The sequence below is a fragment of the Ostrinia nubilalis genome, chromosome 18 (genome assembly GCF_963855985.1).
Source record: "Ostrinia nubilalis chromosome 18, ilOstNubi1.1, whole genome shotgun sequence".
Taxonomy (NCBI): Eukaryota; Metazoa; Arthropoda; class Insecta; order Lepidoptera; family Crambidae; genus Ostrinia; species Ostrinia nubilalis.
In genome coordinates, this window is record NC_087105.1 from 2,458,296 (window position 1) to 2,484,108 (window position 25,813).

Consider the following 25,813-nt stretch of genomic DNA (forward strand, 5'->3'; position numbering starts at 1 on the left):
TGCGGTATACCTATTTTGATAACAGTAAAGGTATAGAGTTTAGTTGAGGTATCCCCGAATATTCTTTGGCATTTTATTTTCGCTTACGAAGAGCGAACCGTGTAGTGTTCTGTCTCACAAGACGTGCCAGTTTATTGGAGTGGGACCTCACTGTCAGCGAGAAATGAAAAACAAAAGTTTACTACACTTAACGCAATGTTTTTATTAGTTCTTGACTGTGACAATAGACTGTTTCTGTGGAGATGACAGTGGGCTCTTAACTTCAATAAAATCTTTGAGGATATAAAATTACCCGTATTAATTAATCATAAATAAATAAATAATAAATAAGCAAAGCTTGTACTATGGGTACTAGACAACGGATATAAACATACTTAAATACTTTTTTTTTTGTAAATACATACTTAATATACATAGAAAACACCCAGACCCGTCACAGAAATCAAAATTCATCATTTCAATTTCTGCCCGGCCGGGAATCGAACCCGGGACCTCTCGGCATAGTAGTCCGTTCTGAACCACTACACCTAATCTGCCTAGCATGGGAAGAGTAGGCCAAATTCTCCATTTGCCTCTGCTGGTAACTTAGAGAGGGCTCCTCATATTATGATGATGAAATAATAGGAACTTTTCAACTAGCCCATTTAGTTATGGGTTATGTACTTAGTTATAAGTTAACTGCAAATCTACGATTAATTATTTTTTGGGCAGGCTCGCTTCTTCACTTTTTCTGCGCGAACCACCAATTCTACAAGCTCTAATTCTACCGCCCACAGCCACTTACTTGATTTTGGCATTTCGGTTGGTTACTTTGGTTCTTCTACGCTCTACCTTACATCGAGGTTATCGAGGGCTTGTAATATTAAAAAATAATGTACTCGCTATAAGTGAGGCCCCACCCTAAGCCTGGATCGCTTAATCGAGGCGCGTAGACCCGCTCCCGGGGTCGGCGATGCAGGCCGCTTTCTTTGCTAATACGATAACGGAGGGTAGTTTACCAAACAGGGGGTAATGTGGTAGAGCTATGGCCAAACCTAGTTTGGCCATAGCTCTCACACACACAACTATACATTTAATGATACAATATTAATGGGAAATATTTTGTTTGGTAGAATTCCATCGTTAGCGACGTTTAAAAAGCTAAAAAATATTTGTTCATCACAATGTACTTTTATTTTAGCCAGTGACAGACCACAGATTTTTTGTTAAGTCGCCAACTATTTCCTTGAGGATTGGTCCATCAAGCAGACCGAAGACCTGTAATTTCATTATCTGAGGCGGCACTTACATCCAACAGTAGACTACAATTGGTTCTATCTGTGATAATCCAATGAAATTGAGTAAACCCCTGGTCTTCCTAATGCATAAGAAATAAAAACTTTATTTGACACGAAAATATACAAAAAAGCTGACATACAAAAAGCTCAATAAACACAATACAGACAACAAAAGGTGACGCCAAAAAGGCGATCGCTCAGTATAAATCGAGACTCATACGTGCCCAGATTATCTATCTATATCTATGTATAAAAGCGAAAGGTCATTCATTGACTGACTCACTCATCACGAAATCTCAGAAACTACAAGTGCTAGGATCTCAAATTTTATATCGAAGGTGCTCACTAAGACGGGATTTTGCACAATTTAATCCCTAAGGGGGTTAAACAGGATCTACGCGTACCTACGAAGTCGCGGGCGGCCGCTAGTACTCGTATAAAATAATGTAATGATCGTTTCATAGTTGTGCAGTTTTACCATTTAAAGTACTTCTTATGGTTAAATTCAGCAGTGGACTACAATTCTTACATACCACCCTAATGGTAGTCCAAGTCTCTACATAAATTCTTCTCAATTACAGTCACAACCTTGAGGCAAACATCAGTAAAGTCAGATGAAAAGTCATAGCCAGGTTAATTTGGCGTCGCTTAACAAACTTATACGTTTAATTCCTTTATAAAGTTGCCAGACAGGCAGACGGCAATCTTATCAAATAGTGTCGTAAACTACAGCCGCACGAAATGAGCCAGCTCATTTCGTACAGTAAAGGAATGCTTAATTTTGATCGTGGTAATGACTGGTAGGAGTAGATCCTAGACTGCATCTCATTTAACACCAGGTGCGATGGCGGTCAAATACCTGCCTCGTTTTGCATAAAAAAAAGATTAAAGTTACAAGCTAGGTAAGTTAGGAATATTAGAATTCTTAGTCAAGTTTTTTGAGAAATATGATTATGGATTAGAGTGCTGTAGTTTTGACTTTTAGGTATTATTAAGTCAAGGATACAAAGTGTATTTATCCAATCATCATTAATGCTCTTACTTTTAATCAGTTTCATAGCACAGAAATAACTATTTTCAATCATTTAATTTCAAACAAACTTTGCTTTCTTTTCAAGTTACTGGATCGACTTTTCTATTCTTGCAATGCGTGTGCTCCGCAATTATTTGGAATCTACAGTGTAATTAACTTTAGCTTAGCAAACATGCTACGCTATGCGTTTAATTAAGTTCGCATTGCTAAAACATTTGTCTTACGCCCCTCACTAACATTACTTTGAAGTCTCACAATGCGCGTGGATGCATATTTTGACACACGAACCAATCACAGAGCTCTGTTCAACGCTGTGCGTTCGATTTGCTGCTTCACTTAAGCAAGCATCGTTTGTGAATACGGGTGTTATTGTTATAAGCCCAGACTTGCCCATGGTTAAAAGCTCGGTCGTATCCATCTCTGTATCAAAAAATAATATATTTTTAGAGATAAAGTTCTCATAGTATTAACATACAGACAGTTATTTAATACAATGAATACATTAGATATAATGCTATAATACCAGTATCTATAGATTTAGTTGTATTGTAGAGAATATCCCATTTTATAAAATTCCATAAAATCAAACCAATTATTCACAAAACATGAAACATTCTGCAGTTATAACGTTTCTACTACTACTTTGCCTGGCCCATTCCCATTTTATTTGGGGTCGGCCCTCCGCGTCATGCGTCTCCAGGCGGCTCGGTCCTGGGTTGTCTTACTGTTAACTTGGGCTTCTTTGAGGTCGTTATTGATTACGGACATCCATGTAATTCGGGGTCTTCCTCGTCCGCGGGGCTTAGTTTGGATGTCTAGCACTTTTTTGGTCATATGGTCGGGTGGTCGCCTCATGACGTGTCCGTACCACCGCAGACGGCTCTCCTGCAATTTAGCAGTTATAACGTTTCTATTAATCGGAATATGAGTTTTTAAATTGGCAATTTACTACCTTTTTAATGACAACCCTTTTTCGATATGTTTGATAAATAATAATATTACAGAATGTTTTTGTAATATGAAATACAATTCATAATATTGATATTATATACAGGTGGTTTCCAAATATACATACGTATTATTCTAAAGTACTTTTTAATGGATAAACACAAAACCGCAACTTTTTGCTCATTTAATATATAAAGCTTAATAAATTTAATTAAATAAATTAATTACTATGGACGAGACGGGTTAATTACACTACTTATTGGGTTACGTGCTGAAATAGGACTCGCAAAAAACAATAACCTACCCACCTACATGGTAAAAATCCTTTGCTTTAATAAATTCAATCATTTAAAGATTAGCTGTATCTAAGACTAAGTATCCCTTATAATTTTTTCCCTCCCTTATAACACCAGCCACGGGGGCAGCTAGTGAGTTATGTGGGGCTCTCCTTGCCAGAAGGGCAGGACCTACCCACTAAAAACCTGACGTTACCCTCGGTAAGTTATATGAGTCATCGGGGGGACATCACTATCGGCGTTTTGCCATATTATACCTACCTAAACAATCTAGAAATAAATAGGTAAATTGTCCTAGATACTCATTCGCCCACAGGCATCGTCGGGACACTAATGATGTCATGCTTGCGTCATCTTATAATACTGTCCTGTGTGTGTTCGATAATAATAAAATCTTCCCACTATCGCTCGGTCGCTAGCAACATATTGAGCAGCGAAAAACGTGTAGGTAAGCCTCCCACTCGGTGGACCGATGATTTGGTGGGTGAAGGTCGCGGGAAGCACCTGGATGCAGTCGCAGGACGGCTTGTAATGACAGCAATTCAAGCACTGTGCGTGCATCTAACGTAGTTATGCTAGGTGTTTATGTGCAATATTGTGGAAGGTTATTTTCAAATTCATTTATACAACACCTTTAAGTTCTGTAATTTGCTGTTTTTAGTGTGCCAAATAAATGTATTTTCTTTCTTTTGTCAATAAAAATGTCAATGTGCTGGCGATTGAGTTTCATTAATACTTAAAGAGTCACAGCACACGTGCAAATTTTAGCATCGGGGATCGGCGATTATTCGATCATTAGAAGCCGAAGGTAGCGACTACACAATATACACATTCCACACCACACACTTAAAAAAATGGCTGTGACAGACGGACGGACAGACGGACAGACGGACATGACGAATCTATAAGGGTTCCGTTTTTTGCCATTTGGCTACGGAACCCTAAAAAAACGCCAAATGCGGCGATTGAATCGCATTTGGGAAGCTCGACGCAGCGACATCAGTAGCTAAAACGCGCGATTCCGATACCGCGTCCGAATGATGAAGTCGTGAAATAGCGATGCTGCATCGATGCAGTCTCAAAATCGCCGATCGCCGATGATAAATAAAGCATGTCTGCCGTGGTCCTAAAGGATAAATTCAAATAACATTCAACTACGACTGTAAAACGGCTGTTCATCTCACTGACATTTGACCCGCACTGGATTCGAATCATTACTGCCGAATTGAATTGGAAGTTGATTGGATTAATCTTCGGTATGAATCAGTCCTGCCAAGTCCATAAAATAGTTCATCAGAGTTAAGTTCCACCTCCATAATAATTAAAGAAAATGGAACTATTTATGATGACAGCAATAATTCATCTCTCAACGTCACCAGCTGATGACAATAATGATGACACCATTAACATCATCATCATCAGCTGGCCCTTTCACTATCGGTTTCCAACTTTCCCCACTTAGGTAGGTACCTACGTCTTTCTTTTATTATTGTTTTAAGTTTACTGAATCTACGCAACTACGGATGAATCAGTTACAAGGTAGTTAGGACTGTATTTAGAAAACAGCCCTGGAATTCAAAAGGGACAACTTCTCAATTATATCAGACTAGTTTTCCGCCCGCGGCTTCGCCCGCGTGGAATTTTTTGGTTTTTTATATAACCTATGACACTTGGCAATAATGTAGCTCTCTATTGGTGAAAGAATTTTTAAAATCGGTTCAGTAGATCCCGAGATTAACCCTTACAATTTAACAAATATACAAACACAAACTTTACCTCTTTATAATATTAGTATTAATAGATGACCGTTACCATAATATGGTTTTTCAGTAACTAGGTCACACTATCGTCTAGCTACTAAACGGTTTTAATAACCAAAGTGACTAACAATTAATGTTTAATTTACCGAAGCAATCCCGTCAAAAATCATTGGAATTATGAGCTGCTATCACGAAATGCTGCAGTATTTCAGCAACTGAGACAATGACCAGGCAACCCAAATAGCATTCCTAATTAATCAGATAGCTAAGAACAGTTAGGAACGTGGCCAGAACACAGTGTAGAAAGGGATAGAAGAATTAAAGACACAATAGCACTATATTGAAGTCCGTGACAACCAAAAATTGTATGGTCTCCATCGAGTCTGTGACACAGAAAAGAATTGTCTACGCTAATATTTGAAGGAGAAAAGATTTGATTGTTTGTTTGTATTGAGAAGGCTCCGAAACTACTGACCCATTTCAAAAATTCTTTCACCATTAAAATCCTAAATTATTTCTGGTGAACATAGGCGGTATGAAGTTCACCGAGTCGGCTTGTACTAGCAAGCTGCTCATTACAAATCCTCGCTGCCCCATTGGCCTTCAATACTTATTTATTTATTTATTGCACATAAATAGGTAACTACATCGTATACACATTGTTAGGTACAGTCGCGGAATGAAAAGGTTCGTCACCTTAGTGTCGGTTTTCGCTTGCACTAGGTACTGTAAAAGTCAAACCTGCCAACATAACCATGCAAGAAACAATGCTGCTAATATTTAAATAAATATGACGTTTGCTAACGAATGAGGTTTTGCTTGTTTATTTTTCTATCCCATCAGTGCAATATTGTTACAAAATGTAGTTTTTTTTTTCAATAGATAATGGCAGGATGAACCAACAAGAAGGTTTTAGTTTATCTATACTTATAATAAATCTGTAGAGAGGTCAATTCTGTACATGGAATATATTTTCAAAATAACTATCAGGGGGTGATTAGTGATCGATACTGATGCCAAAAATGCAATCAGTAAAATTTTTGTCTGTCTGTCTGTCTGTCTGTCTATCTGTCTGTCTGTCTGTCTGTATGTTCCTTATAGAAACAAAAACTACTCGACGGATTTTAACGAAACTTGGTACAATTATTCTTCATACTCCTGGGCAGGTTATAGGATACTTAGGAATTCCCACGGGAACGGGAATTAGCGGGAAAATCCTTTTGTATGAAAAATCTAAACCGCTTAAGTAAGACGCTTGAAATTTTGCATGCAGGTACCTTAGTAAACTTACAGCTTAGTTACAACAGGATATTGCAAAATTCCCACGGAAACGGGAGTTAGCGAGAAAAAACATTTGTATGAAAAATCTAAACCGCTTAAGTTATACACTTGAAATTTGGCATGCAGGTACCTTAGTAAACTTAAAGCTTAGTTACAACAGGATATTGCAAAATTCCCACGGGAACGGGAGTTAGTGGGAAAAAACATTTGTATGAAAAAATCTAAACGGCGTAAGATAGATGAAGGGGGGGTAAAACGAGATCCACGCGTACGAAGTCGCGGGCGGCCACTAGTCAATCATAATAATCTTCTTGACAAGTTAAATCGTCAAACAACTTTGATCTGAATAATTTTGAACTTTATTGACGAACAGTTAAAGATTATTTTCTCTAACTCGAGATTATTCTGGAACATAGTTTCAAAAGGTAATATGTGCTCGCGATTCGTTGAAGGAATCAATTTGAAAACTGACGAACCTTTTCATTCCGTGACTGTACATGTACTAACATAAATGCACACCCGGTTGGGTACAGCAGCCCATTGCCAATTTAGGTTTCTATCGAGTGATGTTAGCGACTTTAGTTAATCTACTGGGATACTCATTTCATTGTGTCTGAAATGATGATGATACACGACTGACCCAAAATGGCTGCAGAGAGTATCAGTTACAAATTGAAAAATAAAGGGACATACCGAATCTAACTCACTTATAGCTAGACGGACATAGGATACTAAATTTATAACCTCCATTGGCTTCGGCAGTCGCTAGAAAGACATTAATGGCCGTCATAAAATTCTAATACATATTAGACTTGTTAACAATTAGGTTATAGGTAGACTTATTAATCGATTGACCTTTTGTTATGTTTGCGCTGGGTTATATTCTCTGGGAATCGATGTACTTAGCTATCTCGAAAAACTCTCGTTCAAAGTTCGTGACGAATGATGGATTAATCGGATCGACATCGATATTGGACCTTGGAATCATATTGGACCATCAGGTGGATTGACGACCGCGATATCGTACCCAAATTAGGAACAAAATATGCACAGTGACTTAACACTCTCTGTTTTGTATGAGTCCAGCAAGTTTCATTCTCTTGCACTGATCTACAGCATTAACAGCATAGGTTTTCTTTTGCTATATTTATATTTTTGTGTTTACATTATTTTTTTGTTTTAGGTTGCGGATACCAAAACGGTTAGTTCATAAAGTGGTATGTCCATTTGGTTATTCTGGTAATGGCAATTCAAATGTCTTCTTCTTGATAATTTTGATTTGTCTTCGCATTATGCTTGACTTTCTTCAATTGTCATTTCATATCTTGATATTATATCAATGTTTTGGGCTATGGTTTCTGCAGAATTCGACTGTTGCAAGTTCTTATTACTTCTATTGATTCATCTTCCTGTATCGTTAAGGATTCTTTTGCTTTAAGCATTTCTCTGCCATCTTTTTTCACATTCATGAATGTTTCGTTATCATGATTATTGTTAATACTTAATTATTTATCATGTTCCATAATTTCATTTGGGCATATGATAATGAATTCATTGCTAGGTCTTGTCTCTGGTCTTGATCATCTTATTGGGCTGTCTATGTTACATCGAAGTGTTCTACTACATCTACTGTTGCAGGCTTATTGTCAATAATATGTACCTACTTACTATTTATTTTCGATCAGGCTTCTGTATATTAAATAACTACTACTGGCATGCAATCTGATTCAGCTTCCTCTAAGGTAGAAATGTTCTGGATACAATGAAGACCACAAACCAGGATCTGATTGACCACACTCACCTGATTAATTTAAAGGTAAGCAATTGGTTGCACACTGAGAGTTATTGGTAAAATCTAACTTTTCTAAGCAATAATGGGAAAATGACAGTTACCATTTCTTGAATTCTCAGCTTAACCACCTTGTTTTAATGCATTTAAAAGGGATATCGTTCAGTAAAAACCGACTCTTGGGCAGAAATGCCAACCCAGTTTATACCTTTATAGAACTATTTAGTTAGCGCTAAATGAACGTCATAACATTAATTAATTCCTAAAATAGTTTCAGAGCTGAATGTTGATATAATTCAGTGTTTAATTACCTCCTCGAAACCGTTCAGTTGACTAAAGCGATTAAAATCGTAACACGAAAACTTGACCCACTATTATTAATGTCTATGGAAATCCAATCTTTGATTATCCCCTGCTGCTCCACTATCCACTTAACTGCCTCGAGCTAGAGCTCACATTTGTGTAATGACTGAAACCAATTATAGTGCCGGGGCCACACTTTGGCATTTCAATTTCATTGCGGCTCTAACCGCCTTTCTTTTGAGTTTCCTTGCTTTTGCAGTGTGGCTTTGAGGGTTCTCATTGTGATTCTAATGAACTGTATAAGAAAGTTAAGTTATTCTTTCTACAGCCATGTGAGTAAAATTTAAGTATCGACTGTCACTTTCTTATTGATTTAAGTACGGGTAGTTATTGCCTCTCTTGTTTTTAAAGACATTAACTTCTTAATAATTATTATCTTTGAGTCGCTAAACCTTGCTTTACTTTTGTAAGAAAATGCATTATTTTTTACAATAATCTCTAAAATAATCCAGAATTAAACAATTTTTTTCACAATAGATAAATTAAGGTTTTAAAAGTAACTGTAAAATTTTAGCCTCTATGTATTTACAAATCTACTTACAATTATTTGAAGAATCGAAACGTGCAAGCTACTAAAATATTAACAACCGAAACGAACGCCCGGTACTAAAGTGGGACAACTCAAAAACGTTAAAAAACTTCCTCCAAAAAGTTCCAATTGCCAAATGAAAACTCTTTCCCCGTTTCCATTTTCCCTCTCAGTTCCAATAATGTCAGTAAAAAATAGTAGAGTCCACTTGTTTTCCTTTTGCATTAATTAGTTTCGTTCGCTTTCAAAGTAGTATTGTACAGAATCCTCATACGGCTTATCTACTTGTTAATAAGAGCGTTTTTGCAATAGAATTGTACAGTCCGATATGCATACTGTACATACGACGGCCATCACGTAGCGACAGATTGTAATGAATTGGATGTGTACGAAAATCTGGTGGTGGTTATTTGGATTGGGATAATTGGGTTAGCAGGTTTTGCAAGTATGCAGTGAGTTCGTTCGTTTCAGCCGAAAGACGTCCACTGCTGGACAAAGGCCCATGGATTTCCACAAAGACCGGTCCTGCGCCGCAAAAATTTTTATTTTTCCTTCTTTCTTTAGTCAGGGTTATTCTTGTAAAACACCAACAAGTTGCGAGACTAGACAACTAACACTATAATAATTTGTTCTACGACTTTTGAAAATTCATGGCTTACTTTTTTTTCATACAAAAGTATGTAATTATTAGCTTAATTTACCGCTCTATGTTTATAAATCTAAGTGCATCACCAAGAGACATCTTATATACAGTGTGAGTCACGTTAAAGTGTACATATGAAAATAGATGAAACTAGACCTATTTTTATCGACAAAAAAGAGGTCAAAATTTTTTTGAGATTTTTTTTTAATTTTTTATAGAATTTTTTTTCTTCCAATGACTTATTGTAAAGAAAACGTAATAACTTTTAAACTAAGCGGTATATCCTGATAAAATAAAAACAGTAATAATGCTAAATAACAGGCAATACTAAAAAAATACATAAAATACACAAAAAAGGCCAACAAATAATAACAAATTATACTTTTTGAAAAAAATCTGCTTTCAAATTCGTGTTTTTTTGGTTATTTGATAAATGTCTCCAAAAAATGCCCCTATAACAGATGGTTTTTATTACTTTGTATTATTCTCTATCGTATTATCTTTGTAAAACCAAAAATCGCATGTCTCTATTCCTATCACAACATTTGCTATGATCGTTTGAACAAAGGCCTGCCACAACATTATTCTCCGCTACAGGTAGAGACAATTTTAATTTTAACTAAAATGCTTATTTTACTTCGTAATCTTTTGTTTTTATTTGAAATCTAACTTGACTTTATCAAAATTACAAATCTAGAGCCATTTTCAGTGTCGTTGTAAACGAAGCGTTGAATGGCGCGCCCGGAGAGGCTTAGTTCAAACGATCATTGCAAACGTTGTGATAGGGATAGAGACATGCGATTTTTGGTTTTACGAAGGTAATACGATAGAGAATAATAAAAAGTAATAAAAACCACCTATTATTGGGGCATTTTTTGGAGAAATTTATCAAATAACCAAAAAAAACACGAATTTAAAAGCAATTTTTTTTCAAAAAGTATGTTTTTTTATTATTTGTGGCCTTTTTTGTGTATTTTATGTATTTTTTTAGTATCGCCTGTTATTTAGCATTATTACTGTTTTTATTTTATCAGGATATACCGCTTAGTTTAAAAGTTATTACGTTTTCTTTACAATAAGTCATTGGAAGAAAAAAAATTCTATAAAAATTTAAAAAAAAATCTAAAAAAAAAATTGACCTCTTTTTTGTCGATAAAAATAGGTCTAGTTTCATCTATTTTCATATGTACACTTTAACGTGACTCACACTGTATATAAAAGAAAGTCGTGTTAGTTACTCCACTTATAACTCAAGAACGGCTGAACCGATTTAGCTGAAAATTGTCAGGGAGGTAGTTTAGAGCCAGGAGAAGGACATAGGATACTTTTTATCCCGTTCGAAATAAAAAAAAGTCTGCTTATTTATTGCCATTAAGGCGGAACAAAGTTCGCCGGGTCAGCTAGTAGACAATATAAGTAAGCGACAGTGCGATATTGATTTTTTTTAACCAATGTTGTTGTAGGTATAATAATGTTTGTATCTGTTGTCTGTCGCTGTACAAAAACATATTTTACATCACTGCGTGTTAATTCGGCTTTATTAATCGATGTCAAATTGCCGAGAACAGCTCTCGACCGAATTAAAGCGCCTCTAGTGGTTAATCGCATCGTTTAAATTTACTCACAATTTGCTCTGAACTGATTAATTAATGGCTTAATTGATAATTGTTGTACTGATAAAGAAAAATAATGTATTAATAAACTTCTTCTTTTGTTTCAGGTGAGTATTGTGCGGAAAAGAATGCTCTAAGTTAAGTCGTGAAATAAAACAGGTAAAAAGAAGCACTTAAGTTGTATAAGACATAAAATATACGAGTAATATACCTTATAGTAACAAACTGAAAACGGAAAAGTTTGACTGTAAACTGTGTGTGTAATAATAAAAGTAAGACTGAGTTGCACCACCTAACTTTGACCGTAACTATATGTAAGTATAACGATAACCGGCGTTTTTTGTATGGAGTTTGACAGATTTTTCACGTTTGTCAAAGTTAAAAAGTCATAAAACATAACTTTATCAGTGCCTTCTACAGCTTGGCCACTAAATAGTAAATACTTCTTCGCCAATCTCTGATTGGAGGAACTGAAATAGGATCTAGGACCATCTCCGTTCAATCTATAATATTGTGATTCACCGCTCTCTGTGCCATAGGTGGAGTGGTCTCAGCGCTCGTCCCCACGGTAATACAGTTTTACTGGATCCAGTAATGCAGTGTCGAATGCCTCACTATACTACCAAAACGGGATCCTACAAAAATGTTCTTGCATAAAACGGGACGTCTCCGTGGAAACAAGTCCAAGATAGCATCGATAAAATCGGTATTGTCTGAACATCACCAGATGAAACTGTCATAAATTATTAAGAACCCTGTAATAACGTTGCATAATCATAAAACTTTACTTCCAAGCTTTACGACTCAATTAGCGTGGTGACGTCATTGCGAGAACTAAGTCGTCACGAAAGCACGGTTGGGTAAACATGCCATGGTCGTGGTAGTTTCGGGTCAAGTCTCAAGGATAGGGGATTTGTTACTGGTGGAAATCTTATAGTTTAAAACGTAGGGTAAAAAATTGCTTATAGGTACGACTATCTCAGTTCGTTCGTTCATTCGTTCAGCCAAAATGAGCCACATCGATCGGTCACGCGCTTCCCGCATCCATTCCTACGAACGTCACCAGATCGGATGTCGGTCCACCTATTTTTAGTAAAAAAAGAAAAATAATTTATTGTAAAACGCGAGTAGCTTGTACTTTTTTTTATCCACAACGAGGAAGCTCTTGGCCTGTATCTCACCTGATGGTAAGTGACGATCAGCTCGAAGGTAAAAGCGAGCTTCACCCGGAATCCTCAACCACGGAAGAACTGGCTATCTTACCTCTTACTGCCGGAACATAACAATGCTGTTAACATTGTTGTTATGGCGACAGACTTAGGTTTATTGTTTCTTATAAAGTAAAAAAAAGCTTTTACCTATTTATAGCATCCAGGGTTTCTGGTTTTTGTAGACTACTAAATTGTGGCACATTTAACGTTCAGGATGCCCAGCAAAGAAAGAAGAGGAGGAAGTTTATCCCACAAATTTTCGAACACAATTGAGGCATCTATGTTTTTTTTAACCTACACCTAAATATTTCTAATGAACTCATCGAGAAATGACCTTTATAAGTATGTATAACTAATAACAGCTTAGAAGCGAAAGTCGCGTGCAAACATTCAGGGTCACGATATCAATCAGGTCATTTAGTCTCCACTGCAGGAGCACGACCCTCTAATTTCGTTCGTTCGTTTCAGCCAAATGACGTCCACTGCTGGACAAAGGCCTCCCCCAAGGTTTTCCACAATGAACGGTCCTGCGCTGCCCGCCTCCAGGCTCTTCCCGCGACCTTTACCAGATCGTCGGTCCTCCTAGTAGGAGGCCTGCCCACGCTACGTCATCCAGCTCGTGGTCGCCACTCGAGAACTTTCCTGCCAAAACGGCCATCGTCTCTAATTTACTAGAGACAAATGGAGGAACTTGTGGTCTATCCATTTAACTAAACTTGTGGGTGCACCCTCTTTTATTGCACTACTTCTCACGATACTAAGCCAATCTTTTTCAATTAGACCCGCCCCATGATATCGTTGGGTCGATGGGTCGGCGGGTCGATGGTCTTCTGACTGACCTTCACCTCTTGACTGCCACTGCCTTATTTCATTACTAGCTTCCGCCCGCGGCTTCGCCCGCGTGGAATTTTGTCTGTCACAGAAAAACTTTATCGCGCGCGTCCCTGTTTCAAAAACCGGGATAAAAACTATCCTATGTTCTTTCCCGGGACTCAAACTATCTCTATGCCAAATTTCATCAAAATCGGTTGCGAGGTTTAAGCGGGAAAGCGTAACAGACAGACAGACAGACAGACAGACAGACAGAGTTACTTTCGCATTTATAATATTAGTTGGGATTTATGCAAAAAGAAAAGGATAAGGTGAATGATTATTTAAATGACAGGGGAGCATAAACTGTATCTGTCTAGCTTGTACTTATAACAAATTATCTTGTAAATGGTATTTCCAGTTAAAAATAAGAGGTTGACAAAGGATACTGATATTCTTCCTCTACTACATACTTCTCAGAATAAGCCCATAAGTTGTCCGGAAGGGTAGTAAATAAATATCATCCAAAAGTTGTAATAAATATGTTAAAAATCGACTGAAAGTGTGACCTCAACTTGTGTCTTAAACATACTGAAAAATTCGAACTGTACCCAAAGAATTTAGAGCTATAAAAAATCAGGGAAAAATTAATGACATTGAAATTCAAAATGCGAAATGAGTGTTCAAAATTGCCAAAATTTAATGATGGTCTTCATGGAATCGTGTTTCTCAGAAAGCTTTAGAAATACATGCCAAACTCGTTAGATAATTTAATTAATTCATCGTAATATTGCCTCCAAAATTCGTAGAAATTTAGAAATCAATTTCATACGCCTTTGAATGATGTTTACAAATGTATCTAATTCAACGGAAAAGCAATTTGCGGAGTTACTCCGAAAAACGTTATCTGAAGTTACTAATATTGCCATCTCCCTCACGCAAAGCGGGAAGCCAACATGAGCGACAGTGACAGATAGACTCGAAACCACGTTAACAGCGTTTCGTAGTAGCCCAGCTGAGTTTTGATGCGAAATAAAAAATCCAATACAAGTTAAAACGTAAAACACGACGCGAGTTGCTTTTATCACCGTTTTTGCAATTTCATTCCGTTGCTGAACCGCGACGAGTTTTTTGTTGAGAGCGATGTGGTACGTCCGTTCCGTATTTTATTTGATTCTAGGAAATAATAGTTCGTTCGTTCCTTTCAGCTTTTCAGTCTACTTCTGGACAAAGGCCTCCTCCAACGATTTTGAAAACGACCGGTCCTGTCTCGCCCGCATCCAAGCATCCTGCGCGAAAAATGTGCAACAAATTGACTTTTTTATGCTAGTTTTTCCAACAACTTTAATCCTTAGTAGACTAATTCATAGTCTAGGCTCTAGAATTATTCTGAGAATTAACTTTCATATTCAATATTACTTTAACATCTTAAAATTTAGTCAAATTCCATCAAGAGTATTTTTAAGAACAAAATATATCCATCTATTCTCACAATCACTCGTTTAAATATTCTGATTTGCACACCTAGTTTACCTAATGATTAATTACAAGACAGTTTTAGGGTGTAGTTTACGACCGAATTTAATTATGCTCCTAACTTTCACGAAACTATACACGCGACCGACCCAAACGCATGGCGTGTGCAATTATTTAATTTAAAACTAATGAAAATTGACGAGTCGTAACTTATTAACTGGGTAATCAATTTTTACTAGGCGTAAGACGTCCACCCACAAGGTGGACCGACGACCTGATAAAGGTAGCAGGAAGGCGCTGGATGCAGGCCGCTACGAACCGTGCGATGTGGAAGTCATTGGGGGAGGCCTATGTTCAGCAGTGGACGTCCTGTGGCTGAAATGATGATGATGATAATTGAATAGGCTCCAAACAAATGGACCGATTTGAAAAAGTCTTTCTCCATTAGAATCCAATGTCTCGTAAAATTAGGATTTTTATTTTCAAACATTATTTAAATGGAACCCTAAAATGAACTGGCAGATAGAACAAGGTTATAAACAGAGAACGGCTCAATATGGAATTTGCATAACGGTTTAATTCGTTATCCTTTTGTAACGTAAACGTTACAAATAACGAGTAACGCTGTCAGCGGATTATACCTGCTAACATTAGGCTAAATATTTGGACTTTTTGATTGTCTTTGGGAGTTTTATCTTTTTAACTGAACATGATTCGTGTTTCGTGTAAAAACATTATTCCTACTCATTCAGAGAATCATTTATTAATTTATTTATTTATTTATTTCCACACACATTATCACTATCTTTACAGGTACTTAAAACCTAATGCGATAGCATAACTTAATAAATCATGAAGAATGTAAAACGTTATGATGTTACTTTTTTCCTAATTTAGCTACTTTACTCAAAATAGTAACGTTTCATACTGTTACTAAACTTCCTCGTGAAAACTTTAATAAGCCAACCGATCAGTAATAAACACTGTTTGACTGTCCATGACATTTCCCGATGAACAATCGAATCCCGCCATGCAGTTAAATTTTTTCAAGTATTTATAATTTAATTACTCTATTACTACAACTTTAAAGCTTATTTTTTTTAATAACTTAGGCTAGGTTGCACTGTCTTACTTTAACTTTAACAAACGTCAAACATCTGTCAAACTCCATACAAAAACACCGGTTATCGTTATTATAGTAACTATAATAACGATATTATCGTTATTATAGTTACTATAATAACGATAACCGGTGTTTTTGTTTTGTTTTTTACTATATTATAGTAACTGTTAATAGGCCAGTAGAATTAAACACAAAAATTGATTAAATCGGAAATAATTCCTACAAAAGATTTTTTTGCTTTAATGGCTTCATTGGTTGCCCATTAAGACTCTCCTAAGTTTTCGACTTCGACGGAGTTGTGCTTAAGTGGTGGGGGCCCCCGAAAGGGGCGTTTTTTCGGTTTTCCGGTTATACCGCGTAAAGGACTTACCCTATCGAAAAGTGGTCTTCATGACGGTTAAAGGGCACTTAATCCTGCATTGAATAAGACCAAATTCATATGTTTTGGACAAACCGTTCTCGCGCTAAAGTTCGGCAAAGTAGAAAATATACGTATAATTAATGACCCTCTCCACGTCCAATGGCTTGTTACCCACATGCTTCCAAGCCTTGTAAAGGGTCGCCTTAACCAGTGTAACCCTAACAAGGCTCACGAGTTTGATTCGCTTATCCTTGTTCGTCCCAGCCGTTCCTTAACTGCGGTTGCTGCACCTCTTCCTGGCACTCTCCTGAACGACTCTGTGTTACCTAATGTGGCTGCCCCTCTTCCTTGTACCCTCCTGTACGATTTCATTGCTTAGCCATATGCCTGGTCCAAGGTTCGACGCCACAAAATCAACTTCGTACGAGTGAAAATAGTTTAAATACTATTTCCCGTGCTTGCAACATTTTTCTTTACTGCTTCGCCTCTATTAGTCGTAGAGTGATTGTATATATCCTATAGCCTTCCTCAATGTATGAGCTATTCAACACAAAAATAATGATTTCAATCAAACTAGTAATTCTTAAGATTAGCGCGTTCAAACAAACAAACAAAAAACTCTTCAGCGTTTTAATATGAACTTGTTGTTGTTGATTTTTGGCGTCGAACCTTAGACCAGGCATACGGCTAGGCAACGTAGTCATGCAGGAGGATACAAGGAAGAGGGGCAGCCACAGTAGGTAACACAGAGTCGTTCAGGTGAGTGCCAGGAAGAGGTGCAGCAACCGCAGTTAAGGAACGACTGGGACGAACAAGGATAGGCGCATCAAGCTCGTAAGCCTTGATAGGGTTACACTGGTTGAGGTAGCCCTTTTCAAGACTTGGAAGCCTGTGGGTAACAAACCATTGGACGTGGAGAGGGTCATTAATTATACGTATATTTTCTACTTTGCTGAACTTTAGCGCGAGAACGGTTTGTCCAAAACATATGAATTTGGTCTTATTCAATGCAGGATTAAGTGCCCTTCAACCGTCATGAAGACCACTTTTTGATAGGGTAAGTCCTTTACGCGGTATAACCGGAAAACCGAAAAAATGCCCCTTTCGGGGGCCCCCACCGCTTAAGCACAACTCCGTCGAAGTCGAAAACTTAGGAGAGTCTTAATGGGCAACCAATGAAGCCTTTAAAACAATAAAATCTTTTGTAGGAATTATTTCCGATTTAAAAGCTAATTCTACTGGACTATAAAGTTAGGTGGTGCAACTCAACCTAAGTATGCCACAACATTGTTAGAAAATGTCACTATGTGAGGCTTCTAAAAATCAAGTACAGGTTAAAATAGATTTCCCTAATTGTCTCACAAACACTAATGGGAGTTGTACCAGTTGTACTATCATAACATGATGTGTCGATAGCATAATTCTCAACAAATATCAGTCGAGATATCGATCAAGCTATTTCTGAACTGCGTTTAGTTTCTAACTGCTGTATGGCATGGTAAACGGCAGTCGATATGACCTGATTGGGAAAACACTAATTTTATTACAGCCTATTACAGTAGGCATTATCATTTTGCCTTATGTATAGAAGTCAACGCTTTGTTTTCTATGGAATATTCTTTATAGAAATGGCGCCGATTTTAAAAATATTTCAGTAGGTACCTTTGAGATGGTAAAAATCATGTTCCTGGAATGTGAATTTCAGATCTATATCTTATCTATTCAACATAATGTCTAAATCATTGTAACCCAATTTTTAATTATATTTTAGAAAGAAAGAACAAATATTTATTTAGTATCATTTACACATTACTTATTTTTAGACAAATCTTTAAAAGTACACAATGATACCTACTGATTTTACGGGGAATCTCTTAACCTTCATCTTATTTTGATGGAATGTGGCAGTGAGCTTCATCTGGAATCCTCAACTACAAAGCTATTTTTTACCTCCAAATGTCGAAACACAACAACGCTGTTAAACATTGTTGCTAAGCCGACAGACTTAATTAAGATGGTAAATGATTAGACAAACTATAGTCTGGTCTGTGAGTACAGTCGCGACAGCAATATAATTACTCGCGAGCGATAAGGATGGGTAGCTAGGGGTCATTGGACAAAATTCTACGTGCTCACAGACCGGGCTTTACACTGATCTGAATGATCTGATTAATCTTATTTTCCGTGACACAATCATCCCTTCTTTCTCTTTATAATTATACCCTTGAGAGAAGAAACATTTCTATGACCGAAGCCGGTGCATCTTTATTACATCCAAGGTCCCCACCAGGTCGGAAGGCAGCCCTACTAGTCGTATAATGCTGCGGAAGCAGAACTATGGCTTCTCGGTTTACTCTTTTATTTATAGTTCCAGCCCGATTGTGTAAGAGGCTGATTTTACACGTTTATGAAGTGTTTTCGAGCGTGTGAAGGAACGCTTATAAGTGCACTGTGCAGTTTATTATAGGTAGATATGATTATATCCCGACTACCGTCCTTTCTTATGATAAAAGAATAGTAAAGTGGATGAGTCTATAAACAACAACTAGCGGCGGCCCGCGACTTCGTACGCGTGGATCCCGTTTTATACCCTTAGGGGTTGAGTTTCGTAAAATCCTTTCGTAGCAGATTCCTACGTCATAACATCTACCTGCATGCCAAATTTCAGCCCGATCCGTCAAGTGGTTTGGGCTGTGCGTTGATAGATCACTATGTCAGTCAGTCAGTCAGTCAGTCAGTCACCTTTGAGTTATATAATTATATTTAGAAGATACGTGGACTCTACCTGCCTAGTTCGTATTTACTACATCATCTATAATATGAAAATGAATCGCAAAATGTGTTAGTAAGCGCATAACTCAACAATGTCTGTGACCAATTTTACCAATTCTTCTATAAAATTTGTAGCGGAGAAGTGGAAATAATGAAATCTGATTGATTATTCAAAATACTTCTCCGCTCCGCTCTCCTCTCTCCGCCTTGGTGGGCCTTAGGCTCAAAAACTCCAAAATTCACTAACAAGCTAACGAACACTGGTCCTTACATTTCTAGGAAACTGAAGGGATATTCCCACAGAAGATAGAAACATTCAAAGTTTCAAACCGCCTTTGGCTATTTTGCCTTTAAGTTTTACGCTATTCGTACTTTGCCTTACAAAGTAGTTGAAGGAATGTTTTACAGTAATTCAGAATTTAACCACTGAAGGCAATTTATTTGCTTTCAATAGTAATTAAAAAACTTATTGACTTTTACTGTATCTAGAATTTTTAGTCAGAAACAAAGTTTCGGTGCCTAAATTTAATGTAATCAGGTAATTTAAAGCATAATAAGACTTCTTTAAACCTTATTTTTAATTACTTCTTTTTGCTATTTATAAAATAATGTTTATTTTAACTATACCAAAAAAAAAACAAACCACAATATTTGGAACAAATCAAAAACCCAATAACATCATTACATAGACTTTCAATTACGAAATTAATTATGAAACGAGATCCATTGACTGATGGAGATCTAAAAAGATGTTATTCATTTTCGCGAGTAAATAAGGCATCATTTCATGTAAACATTTGTACAAAAACTGGAGAAAAAACTTTTTAGTCGAAGTTGAAATGGCACACCGAGGGAACTAGGGATGTGCCGTGATTAAGCGAAGTTGTCGATAAATGTAGAGATCCCAAAGTAGAGTCAACGGTATCCTTCCGTTTGGCCAAATTTCACTTCGCAAACAACTTATCGCCAAAGTTTCTTTCCTAAATGAACTCAATCTATAATCTTTCAGGATTTTCAGGAACGCGCATCTGCGTCTTATCGATACGATGAATTGTGTCTATCGAACATCACTACTCAGAAATTTCTCCAAATCAATACATTGGATGTATTCAGAGTAGGTCGTGTGATTTAGGGCTGTGATTTGCAAACTTTAACGCCCTCGGGACTCTTAACGAAGCCCTGAATCTCGTCCTGAAGGCTCAAATAAAGTTTAGGAATGGCCAATTTGAACACACATAAAGTGTAGGCTGAGCCCATTCTCAGAAAAGATTATCATTGCAATTTGCTTTGGGGATCAATGTAAATCACGAAAATACAACGATTTTCTTTTCTACTTTTTTCGTACGTGAATAAAATGTTTATAGCGGTAATGTTTCTCACTTACGCATTGTCAAAACGAGAAACAGAGCTCAAAACAACCACTAGGGCTATACCGAAGTATTTCGTACGAATCTTCCGTTTGCCTCTGGTAAATTAGAGAGGGTCATCCTCTTTCTGTAGAGAATAAATGACCTGAGGATGATGATTAATATGACTTCGTATAATAGACAATAATATCACAAAATATTAGCATAATGAGTCCAATATCTCAGTTTGCTAGCCTTCACTTGACGTCATATTTGCTGTCCAAAGCATTTTTTTTAAATAGTAATTTGTATTGCGCAAATTACTAATAGTCCCGTTAGCCCCTCGTACTAAGAAGCTCAATGTGCTTGTGTTACAAGTGGCCTTACCACAATAGTCGAGTGGTGGTGGGTTTCAAACCCGCGTTCCTCGGCTTTCGAGTCGGCCAGTCCGACCCCTTCACCGTTCGGCTATCGTGGCTTCGCTTCGTTATTTATTGGAAGTTGCTTTCAATAATAAAACCGAGTTTTATTTTTGTCGCTTGTTTAACTGCACCCTAATCCCCAGAATCCCAACCAAATCCCTCTTTCCTGTATCAGGGAAAAGTATAGCAAAAGCAGGGGATTGAGAATTTGGTCACGCGCCGCGAGTAAAGTCGAAGTAATGTTCGAACCATTGTTCCTTATTATTTATTTGCACTTTTCTTGATATTTATGTGTGAAAAAGGTTATAAAGTTTGTGTTTTTGGTCATGAAATATAGAAATTATACTCTGGGTTTTGTTTGTAGATCCATGAAATTGGGAACAGAAGGCTTAGACTTTTCAGGAAGGAGGGTTAACGGTTATAAGTTTTTGCACATAAAAGTGATGTATGACAGTGGCGGACTGAATGCCGGGTGGCATTCTCTACCAGTCAACCACAGGTCAAGCAGAGAAACTAAGGTGTCACAAAATCAGAATAATTCACTAAATGAAAGTCAAAACCAATTTAGTTGGCCATTTGGTGTAGTAGTTCGCGCCGGACTACTATGCCAGAGGTCGCAGGTTCGATTCCCGCACAGTACCAACGTTTGAACCAATACATGTTTGCCTTGATTTGTTTTCGTCTGTAACTACTAATATCAGAACCGCGCCACAACATGTTATTTTATTAACAAACTTATCCCCAAGATCGATACCCAAACTTTGAACGCGTTATTAGATTTGGAAAGTGTTTTGCTCAATATCGTTAACAGTTATTTATTACTAAACGTAAAGTATTAGTGCCATTTTATTATATTTCTTCAGTTAGTGAAAACGTTATAGCACATAAACACTTTAGTTTTAATAGCTCTGAGTGTTGTTTTATGATATGGGACTTACTTATCCCAACTTAATATTATAAATGCGAAAGTAACTCTGTCTGTCTGTCTGTCTGTTACGCTTTCCCGCTTAAACCTCGCAACCGATTTTGATGAAATTTGGCATAGAGATAGTTTGAGTCCCGGGAAAGAACATAGGATAGTTTTTATCCCGGTTTTTGAAACAGGGACGCGCGCGATAAAGTTTTTCTGTGACAGACAAAATTCCACGCGGGCGAAGCCGCGGGCGGAAAGCTAGTACATGATATACGAGTGATAGTTTGTCTGACCATTTGTTATGCTTCAACTACACCAACGTGTGCAGATGGTCATCGCCGGTGCGATCATAGGCCAATGATAGTCCGACCTATGACAGTCCGCGCGACCTGTCATTAGCCTATGATCGCACCGGGCCAAAGCGATCTGCACGCGTTGGTGTGGTGGAAGCTTTATGTTTTCTAACTTTCTTTCTCCTGGGATAATTGACCCTGGCTGGATTTTTATTGGCAGCCAAGCTGTAGATCCTGGTTACACAGGAATTGCAGCGTTGGAACGAGAGGTGGAAATAGTTCCGTATCTGATGCTGCAAAATGTTTTTTCTCCTTTTTGTGACGTCTGTTAAAAAGGTGTGAAATTGGAAATGAAAGTTTGTCTATGGATATGTCTAATTTATATATTTTCGGAATTTTAACTAAAGTGATCAACGCATGCTTTGCTTTCTGTCACACTCAAACCCACATGAAATCGCGGGCATGATCTAGTTTATTTATAGAACTACGGTCATACAGTTCGCAAGTCCTATTTAGCTTAGGTTTATTATTAGCCCAAACAAAGGACAGGAACACCAACAGCTGGCGTCGAGCCAACGTCTTCTATCGCAGACTCCTTGTTCATTACTTAATTAGAAATACCGCATCCAATAACTTCGTGGCTGCATGCGTCATCGTTAGGGGTTATCTTACTTAAACTTTCCTAAATCTCTACTTAGTAATTCAATTATGCATCTTAGCATGTATTCTTGTCCGATTTTGAGCAAAAGAAAGATCAAAAAAGTCAAAATTAAAGCTTTGATTCAGTACATAGGTCCTTTCCAGGGCACTTATTACCAAATATAACTTGCCCTACCACCGCTTCGAGACATCATTTGGCTGGTACTGAGAAGAATTGGCGGTAGAAATTCAGTCACCTAATAATAAAGCAAAACATAAATAAAAAAATATTATTATGGCACCAAAATGGTCTCTCATTTTATTACGTTTAACCTTTTTAACTTGAGTTATTCTTGAACCACTTTTTCGTAAGATACAATGGTTATGACAAATCGACTTTACAACCAAGTTAATCCTGGAATTACCATTGAAGCTGAGAACAAAGGCATTGCTCAAACTGCTTTGGCATTCTGCCACCATCTTTGGTCTAGTTTGAGCAATGCATAAGGCTGCCTTTCCACTAAACGCCTAGCTAAAGAGTTAGTGACAGTTGTAATTTCGAAATCGAATTTACGACACAAAAACGCAGTAGCGTAGCGAATTCGAAATTACAATTGTATTTTTTTGTAACTCTATCGGGGGGAGCATGTACCTACTTCATTTAATTTTTTTTTACTGACAATGTATGAATATCAACATAAGGGTACATGGTAAAATTATAGTTATAAGTCAGTTGACTCATTTGTTTTAACTGACCATGTATATCCAGCTTAGGTACATAAAACTTAGCATAAGTGAAAATAAGCGAGGGATGTAGTTATAAATGCATGCCAATCTGTATACTGTTCAGTGCACATCTTCGCATCGCTACTTTTCGCAGTCTGTAGTGGAAAAGCAGCCTTATAATGCTACTCCATTAATCTTAGTACCGCATCCAATTATTTGATAGGTGTGCTGTTTTTGTGGCTCTTGAATTTGTGTAATTAATCTTGTACAAGTTGTTTATTAGGGGAAGCTGTGTTAGTTTAAGAACTTCAATCGCTTTGCGACAAGGCTGCTTAATAACCTACCACTTATAACGTTTTTAAAACATGCTATGTTATTTCAGTGTGCTTACCATGAGTTTACGTTAGGTGTGCTCGCTAGCGACTGCGTAAAAAAATGACATTAATTGTATGACATATTTTGCAGCGCCGCTAGCGGGTACTTTCAAGAAACAAAATCTTCATAGAGATTTTTGACGTACTCGCTAGTGAGTACACCTAACATAAACTCATGGTAGGTACACTGATATAAGCTTTGTGTGGTGTGGAAATAAGGAGAATGTATTAATTATGTATACCTACTCGGTTTTAGTACATAAATGCCCGTATTCACAAACATTAATATGAGATCTCACAGTGCGCATGGACGCACAGGGTGACACACGAACCAATCACAGAGCTCTATTCAACGCTGTGCGTTTGATTTGCTGCTTCACTTATGCAAGCATCGTTTGTGAATACGGGCGAAAGTTTTTGTCAGATGATTCGCCATTTATAGTCTTAAAATCAAAACTATTTTTCTCACATTTCTAGTATTATGAGCTCCGAAAACAAAATATCCGCGAGTATTAATTTTCATCCTTTTTAATTTCTTTCTTTGTGCCCAACAAAGAAGGAATAGGTATTAAGTGTGCAAATTACATGAACAAAAGATTAAAGAAAGACAACTTTAACGGAATCTTAACACTTTCTATCTACTTATTTATTTAATTATTCATCCTTTAAAATTACCAATTTCCATATCAATTCATCGTTAATAGGAAAGCGTTCATTACAATATGGCGTATTATGTCAAGAATCTCATAAAAGATACTTCGCTAGAGGGATCAAGATAAATCTAACTCCTTTTCATTGTTCTCAGAATTATTATTGTGTGTTTGTTTGTAAGAAGTTTGAGCCTACGTAATGAACCTATTTTGATGAACTTTGGTATAAAGGTAGATCAGAAAGAGGAAATCACAGGATAACGTTGTTGACGTTGTGCCTTCCTATTTCTGGGTCAGTTTAAGTAAAAAACCCTAAAAAGAGCTAAAAATTGGTCTTCTGTTATGCTCTAACTGACGAAATACCTATTGCGAAAACCGTTTTGGGAAAAAATAAAGCTTTTCTTTTTTTGTTCCAAACTTACATTTAAGCCTTAATTCTTATCAATACCTTAATAAAGGCCGGCGTTCATTGTGTTACATCATGCATGTCAAAGATTCTGAAAACTAAGAAAAAACGAGCTGAAAATCTGGTCTCCTGGACATCATCATCATCACCATTTCAGCCATAGGACTTTCTCTGCTGAACATAGGCCTCCCCCAAATGTTTTCCATATCGCCCGGTTGGTTGGCCAATTTGGGACAAATAAAGCGGTCGTTATGGAAAGCCTTTGTCCAGCAGTGGGCGTTATTTGGCTGAAACGAAAGCTTTTCTCTTACAACATTAAGCCTGAATTCTTATCAATACCAGTGAATAAAGCCCGGCGTTCATTACGTTACGTCATGTATGTCAAGGATTACACCCGCCTTACCGCGTCGACGTCCTAATCTTTACAGGGATATACGCTTCGCTGGAAGGGATCAGACGATATCTATTTACCTATTTATTTATGTAATACAGGTACCATATTTATTGGCGCTGATTAACCTACTATTTTTGATCTGAAGTTTATACTTAAACTAGCGGCGGCCCGCGACTTCGTATGCGTGCATCCCGTTTTACCCCCTTAGGGGTGGAGTTTCGTAAAATCCTTTCTTAGCGGATGCCTACGTCATAACATCTACCTGCATGCCAAATTTCAGCCTGATCCGTCCTGTGGTTTGGGCTGTGCGTTGATCACTCCACGTTCTCCACAGATCACTATGTCAGTCAGTCAGTCAGTCACCT

At 37.3% G+C, this 25,813-nt stretch overlaps 1 protein-coding gene across 1 annotated transcript in view; it reads left to right on the plus strand.

The window, feature by feature from the left end:
• LOC135080803 (sodium/calcium exchanger Calx) overlaps window positions 1-25,813 on the plus strand; it is a 142,570-nt gene that overhangs the window by 72,033 nt on the left and 44,724 nt on the right. The gene's annotated exons all lie outside the window — the stretch shown is intronic.